We start from the raw sequence: 7,877 nt of genomic DNA, 5'->3' as shown, positions 1-7,877 counted from the left end.
TAGTCGAAATCGTCGGAATAAATGATAAAATTGTTTGGAGAGTTAAATATTGTAAAGTTGATTTTATAAAATATTGACTGTCTAGTCAATACAAAACAGCGGCTGCGAACAACATACTAGCAGTATGGTAGGGATATTTTGTAAGTTTGGCTGTTTTTGTAAGAGTCGCACGCTGAGAGTCGACAGATTTTTCCTACATCAAGAACTAAAAAAATTTTTTATCGAAAACGAGGCAAAACACGTTCTTGAGTTTTTTTTCTAAGATATAGGAAAACTGAAAGTATATAAAAAATATTTTTTCAGATTTTTTGACTCTCTCCCCGATTGTTAAAAAAATTGTTGAAAAGTTTATTGTTAAATAAACAATGGAAAACAAAACATTTTTAGAATCTTTATTTTTTTCCCGTAAATTAGAACATTTTTCGCGTATTTAAAAAAAAAAGCAGTTATAAGTAACAGAGCTATGAATTTTTGAAAAATAAAGTAGTCTAATTTTTAATTGTTTATATCTCGATTAATTTTGCAATAAAAAAAAATCTTTTGGCACAAAATTCTATCTCCCGAAGTATTACCTTTGTGCAAAATTAAAAAAATTTCTTAGAGATGACTGATCTGCTTCACGTGGAATAGCCCATAACAAAACACACGTGCATAGTATGTTGTAATATAGACCTTCCCTATGTGATACAAATTCGACAATAAAATAATAAATATAACTTGCAAACTGAGACGTTTACTACAATTGTCCTTAAGATAATAGATGGATAGAAAATAAACCCTATAATATAAATAGATAATTTTATTATACTTTTAAAACCATTTAGGGTATAAAAAAAATGTTATGAAATTTTTTTTTTTTGAAAAAAATGTGGAACATAAACGGTAGTTATATATAATAATAAAAATAAAATAAGCATAAAATAAACGTTATAAAAACAGAATAATATTGAAAACAGTATAAGAATGGATGTATATCAGTAATATAAAAAGATGTAAAAATATACAAGGAAAAATAGAGAAAAAGAGGGAAAAGAAATCCTTCTTCTTCCCTCTTTCTCTCTCTCTGTCTCTCTCTCTGTCTCTCTCTCTCTCTCTTTGAGTGTAAATATACGAACGTTGGTGTATCGTGTATGTGCGTGCGCACGCGTGCAACCGTGCACATATATGTATTTTAAACGAATTATTTTGTAAATTATAAATCAATTATTTAATCAATCTTGTCTAAAAAGCGTAGTTGATTTTCTTCTTTAAAAATGAAATAAAAAATTATTAACAAACAATTATGTGTGAATTTTTTCTTTTCTCCTCTGAAATTATTCACTTTAAAGTAAAATAATTTTTTATTCATTATTTAATAGAATCATTTTACACGTCATAGATCCTCTTCTTGATTATATAACTATAAATCTTTATAAGCTCTCTATTTTTATATGTAAAATGTATATATTACAAGTTTGTTTATTTTAACTGCATAATAAAAAATAATTAAAATTAAAATTAAAATAGAAAGAATTAAATTTTCATTTTCTCGGCATGTTTAATCATCCGTATTATCGAGTACATTCGACTACTATCCATACACGTGTCAAAACGTGTTAACTTATTTGTACATATAGTACGAGAAAATTTTATTACGCTCTTTCACTTTTAGCATTGTAATCTATATGACTACAATGAGCATTCAGAAATTGTAATGATTAATCAACTTCTTTCTTTTGACTTGGTACTCTGTTATTACATCATTAATAATTCATGCAATATTCTAAAGTTGAGAATAATAACAATGTAAATAAGTTGATAGATCATCTGCATAGAAAATAAATTTAGATTGTAAGAAAATAAAAGAAAGATCAATTACAAGTAGGAAAAATAGCATTACTATTTGAGTGATTATCCTGATATTAAAAAAGAGGAAAAAATAACAAAAATAAGAATCGAATGTGACAAGTTATTCATGGTAACATTAATATAAAAACTGCTACAGTTCTGTTAATAGAAGGAAATGACTGACAAAATTTAAAAGTTTCTGCTGAACTGGAATAATATTAACAACGTAACATTTGTATTAATTATTACCAAACCAAGTATCGTTTATAATTTTGAATAAAGCTATTTAAACATTTTTCTTTAAAAGAAATTTAGAAAGTTCCACTTGTAAGGTAAAATAATCAAATAATTATTTGCATCAGAAATAATATTTCTAGATAATTTTAACAATTTGGATACAGAATTTGCAGTGAAGGTAAATGTGCAGTCTGAAATCCTTGAAAGAAAAAGAAAGTAGAAAAAACAAAAGTTTACCATTTTAATTTAAAAGAAATCAACAATCAATGGAACAATGGAACAGGTGCATACAGAGACAAGCTCACATCCAGCCACTTTGTTTCTTTTTAATTATATGTTAGTTACGTATTAAATTTACATACGATATAAGATACGATATTCATAAGAACGGTATAGACTACTGAAGACAGTATGCATTTTGACGCTGTGACAAATCTTTATAATACTTATCATAAGCTTAGGCTGGATCTAACAGTCATATTGTTTTTATGCAACATGCGAAGCTTATAACGAATTTGGTTGAATGTACATATAAAAGTACACCAAAAACAATCGCATATAAATTGACATAAAAGCAAAGCGATATTGTATATTAGGGTGAGCCAAAAAAGATAAATTTTTGAAAATTGATTGATAATACCCCCTAAAAGTTAATTATAGACCTCAATATGGTCCGGGTAAAGTTTGATCAAACTCGATTAATATTTTTAAATTGCCCTTTGAAATTAGTAATTTTATGCATTTCTTGCAAATTATATATATTTTTTAAAAACAATTGTGTGTTTTTTTTACATTAAAACGATTCATCTCATTATTCTGTGTCTAAAAATATTAAATACTGTTATCAAGAAATCAATAATTTACAAAATATTTCATATTTTATAATATATCGAAATATGGCATGATAAAATATAAAATATCGTAAAATATTGATTTTTTAAATAACTTCACCTTAAAACTTTTACGTGCAGAATAATTAAAGGAATCATATTATGTAAAAAAATATACATATAATTCCGTTAAAAGAAATCGATGTAATCTTGATTTGGCGATCTTAACAACACCACCCAAAATGAAATCAATGGTCAACTTTTTTTATGTTCCCCTCCGAACCATACAATTTTTGTTTGAAACATTTTTTTGTATCTACTATATTTTTCGAGAAATCTTAATTATGTATTATTTAAAATAGGACACCCTATATAAGAATATATTACGAATCCGTCATTTTGAAATGTGTACTTCTGATCTCGGATTCGTGTTTAGCAACCAAAAAACAATAGGTAATACCAAATTGTATTGAAATTCAAAATATTTTTTCAAATTTTGACACATCTATCCATAAATCTATGCATAAACTTACTAATTTCAAGGTCGAGAGGCAATCTAAAGATATTAATCGATTTTGATGAAATTTTACCCAGACTATATTAGTCCATAGGTAACTTTTGGCGGGGTATTACTAATCGATTTTCAAAAATTTATTTTTTCCGCCCACCCTAATATATATACATATACATATATATTGATTTCTTTCTGCATATCTACTCAATTTTGCTAAATATTATAATAACTTAAATAATGCTAACTATAAGTCACAAGTGTTTAGCAAAATTAAGTAGTTACGCCGAAAGGAATTTTTAAAATATAATTCTTTAGATATATTTTACAACAATGTTAGATACAAAACTACATAATAAAATAATAAACTAAAAAAAAGATACTTCGTTAGATAGTACTTCTTTTTGCAAAATTCTTTAAATAATAAAAATTTTTCTTTCTTTCTCAATTCTTTAAGTAAAAAAATCTTGAATAACTTCTCAATGACAAGCTTCTTGGAATCTTCAATGGAATTTTCAAGTAAGAAAGATGACGATACAGTTATGGAATAAATAAAATGTATACATTTGATTTGAATATTATTATATTTAAATTGAATATAGATGTGTGGTTTGACCAATTTTATATGCAATACATTGTTTAGTAACAATTTGTCCATTCAAAAAGTTTAAAAATTGGGAATTAATTACTGTTTTCAACATATGTCTGAGTTCTTAAATGTCCCAATAGCAATACTTTTATGTTATGCTCGTAAATTTAAATACGACGATTTCTAGAATTCTGTTAGTGTATCCAACCAAATTCGCTGTTAATGGCGACATGCTGCGGACGCGACAGATAGAATGCGCACAGTTACAATATGAATTTGCAATTACTTTCCGACGGTGTATCGGAAGGATAAATCGTCAGTTTTTATGTACATTTAATATAAGTAGTGAGGCAGGTGGATGTACAACGCGGTATCCGATATGAGATTCACGGCTCGGCATTTGCTATCAGCATACGGAAGTGCGCTAATAAATAGCGCTTATTAAAATTAAGAGAAATGCAAGTTGTTTTTTTTCTTTGTAAAAAGAATAAATTCATGTATATTTATCACTTATTTTCTTAAGAAATAAGACAAGAAAAAAAGGTAGAACAAAATATACGCTAGAAATGTACGCAAGAAATCTATTTAATCCTTTAGCTACAAATATACATATGTATACATAAAGGCATTGCATTTTATTGAAAATGCATTTGCAATAAAAACAAGAAAAATTATAATAATTAAACGTCACTTGTTGAAAAACATTTCTATGGAACTAATAATAAAAATAATAATAAACTAAAAAATATATTACAATTAAATTTTTATTCCGTAATTTAATAATTTCAAAGAAACTCGTTTGCAAAGAAAGAGGCGAGTTAGAAGAAAATTATTATTATCAGTCTGTTATGTAATATATCTACGTAGGTAAAGGAGGTAAATATATTAAATATATTAGAACAAGTATAGAAATTATATAAAGTTTACACGGTACGATCGTTTTAATTTTTATTCCTCACAAAAGATTAGAGTGTAACGACGAGTTTAGACATAAAAAAGAATCGTGCAGATTAGTATTTTTAAATAGACAAACCGCGTCTCGTTTAACTTGGCAAAGGAACAAGGAATAGAAGCAAATCTTCTTAAAATAAATCTTATTTCTTCGTAATGTTGTAATAGACGGACAATCATTTTCAATTTTTTCGACAAGTTGAACGTGTTCGACGTGCGAGAGATCCCACTTAAGTATATAAATCCGTGCTGATAGTAAAACGATCCTGCCGTCATCTCAAAGCCAAATGCAATTCGGTCATGGCGGTCAAATCGTTTCGACAAACTGGAGCGCTACGAATCCTCGTTGACATCCGGCATCGAATCCGCATGGAATGATTTCGGATCTCGGACGAGTTCGGATAACAGCAAGCAGCTGCCGATTCACTCGTGATGATTCGGGCCATTCTGATTCTCCGAGACGTCCAAACTGATTTCGCCGGTTATCTTGTTCAGGCCATTGCAAAGACGGAGCAACCTCGACACATCCGGATGTAATTCTGTATCGTTCACCACGCCGTTGGACACGAGCGCGGAACACACCGCAGATAAATCAAGATCCGCCGGCACGACTTGTACATTACGACCGAACCTAGTACAAGCAAAATTTATTTAATTAATTTTTTAAACTTTTCTTCACATTTTCGTGACTATTGGTAAATTCGTCGAACTATGGCAAATTTAACTCTTTGTCGCCCAAACTTTTTTTGAATCTATATTTTCTGAATTTTAGTACTTGAGGATTATTGAAATCTTTGCTACTTTTTAATCAAAAAAGTCTCGTTCATAACCAAGAATTAACGATAAAGACGGCAAGAAGTCTCCAATATAAATATACCGCAAGTATAAGATAGTACAAAAGTTGTAGGATATGAAGGAGATCAAATAATGGGAAAATCCATTTTCCCAAAAAAGTGATTTTTCAAAAAAGTCACATAGAAATCATTCCCTTTTTTTCAAGTAGTATAATATGCTTTTTTTTTAATAACATGATTTTTCTAATTATTCTGTATGTTAAATAAAGTATTAAGATAAAGTTATCGAAAAATCAATATACTTTACGAGATATTTAATACTTTATCATGCCATATTTCGACATAAAATATCTCGCAAGCTATTGATTTCTTGGCAACTGTACTTTAATAATATTTTTATACACAGAATAATAAGATGAATCGATTGGTGTAAAAACACACAGTTGCTTTGTAAAATAAATATATAGAAATTTGATATTCTTTTTAAAAGCAACTGTGTGTTTTCTTTACACCAATCGATTCATCTAATTATTCTATGCATCATTATTTTTCTATTATTCTAAAATATTAAGATATAGTTGTCAAGAAATCAATCATCAGTTTACAAGATATTTCATGTCGAAATATGGTATATTAAAGTATTAAATCTCGTAAAGTATTGATTTTTCGATAACTTTACTTAACACTTTTACATGCAATAATTATAGCAATCATATTATTTAAAAAAATATATATCATATCATTTAAAAAACTGGAATGACCTCCTTGTGATCTTAAAAAAATTATTTTTTTTGGAAAATTAATTTTATCATTATTTGACTCCATTCATATTATACAATCATATACTTCCATATCATACTTTTGTCTGAAACATTTTTCGTATCTTGCGTAATTTTCGAGATATTTGCCTGGGAAATTAAAATGCGACATCTGTATGTGTATATGTATATATGTACATATACAGGGTGTCTATATAAAATCTGACCCAGACCTAATATCTAGGAAACGGCTTTAGATATGGAAAAATGTTTTAGATAAAAGTTGTAGGATATCAAGAAAGATATATGATGAAAATATGGTCTTGACCTTGAGTGACTTTCTCAAAGCTAGGTTATTGTGACCGATGTTTTCTTAAACGGAGTCCCTCATTTTTTTATTGCATATTTTTGTAGCTTATCTTGAGGGCTTTTCAAAACATTATAATGAAGCCTTTTTTAAATCAGTACTTTTCGAGTTGTGAGGATTGAAAGTTACAGTACCGCCGGCATTAGCATCAGTCAAGGTGTCCGAACAATGGCTTAAACTTTTTGAATGTTGTTCAGTATCATTACTTTGACAACAAATATCAAAATCAAGACCATTAAAGGTTGCTGCTCTTATTTTCATTTTTGAAAATTATTTAAAAAAATTTTTTTTATTTTTTGAAAAAAGAGGAACAATCTCCAATGATCATGACTTTGACATATATTGTCAAGCTCATAATTTTGAACGACATTCAAAAGGTTTTAGCCATTGTTCGGACATTTTAGATAATGCTAATGCCAGCGGTACTGTATCTTTCAATTCTCATAACTCGAAAAATACTGATTGCAAAAAAAAGCTTTATTACAGTGTTTTGAAAAGTTCTCGAGGTAAGCTACAAAAATATGCAATAAAAAATGGGAGGGTTCATTTAAGAAAACATCAATCATTAAATGACCTAGCCTTGAGGTCACTCAAGGTCAAGATCATATTTTCATCATATGTCTCCCTTGATATCCTACAACTATTGTTTAGAGACATTTTTCCATATCTAAAGCCGTTTCTGAGATATTAGCTCTGGGTCAGACTTTATAGATATCCTGTATATTAGGGTGCAGGACCTTATTTATACTTAGTGAAAAATTTTTTCTAAATTTTTTTTACGACGCCCCCTAAAGTTGTTCCATTTGGTGAAAAAAAAATTGTGTAAAAGTTGAGCTCGATCGAATATCGGAAAGACGTGGCACAATTCTATTAAAGTTGAAACAAATATTTTTTTCACAAAAAATGGAGAAATCCGATGAAAAGAATTCTGAATAAAGATCAAACGATTTTCTTAGTAAATGTTGACCATAGAGTATGTTTTTTAATAAATATAGTATCTGTCTCTTATACAC

The 7,877-nt window shown here is 28.2% G+C and overlaps 1 protein-coding gene across 1 annotated transcript in view; it reads right to left on the bottom strand.

Annotated features, from left to right (window-relative positions):
- Positions 1-7,877, bottom strand: part of LOC105450254 (U5 small nuclear ribonucleoprotein 40 kDa protein) — an 18,819-nt gene that overhangs the window by 2,534 nt on the left and 8,408 nt on the right. The window lies entirely within an intron of this gene.

Source organism: Wasmannia auropunctata, unplaced genomic scaffold (genome assembly GCF_000956235.1).
Source record: "Wasmannia auropunctata unplaced genomic scaffold, wasmannia.A_1.0 LD336064.1, whole genome shotgun sequence".
Classification (NCBI taxonomy): Eukaryota; Metazoa; Arthropoda; class Insecta; order Hymenoptera; family Formicidae; genus Wasmannia; species Wasmannia auropunctata.
Note: the sequence above shows the minus strand (reverse complement) of the source record. Positions and strands in the feature narration are given on the sequence as shown.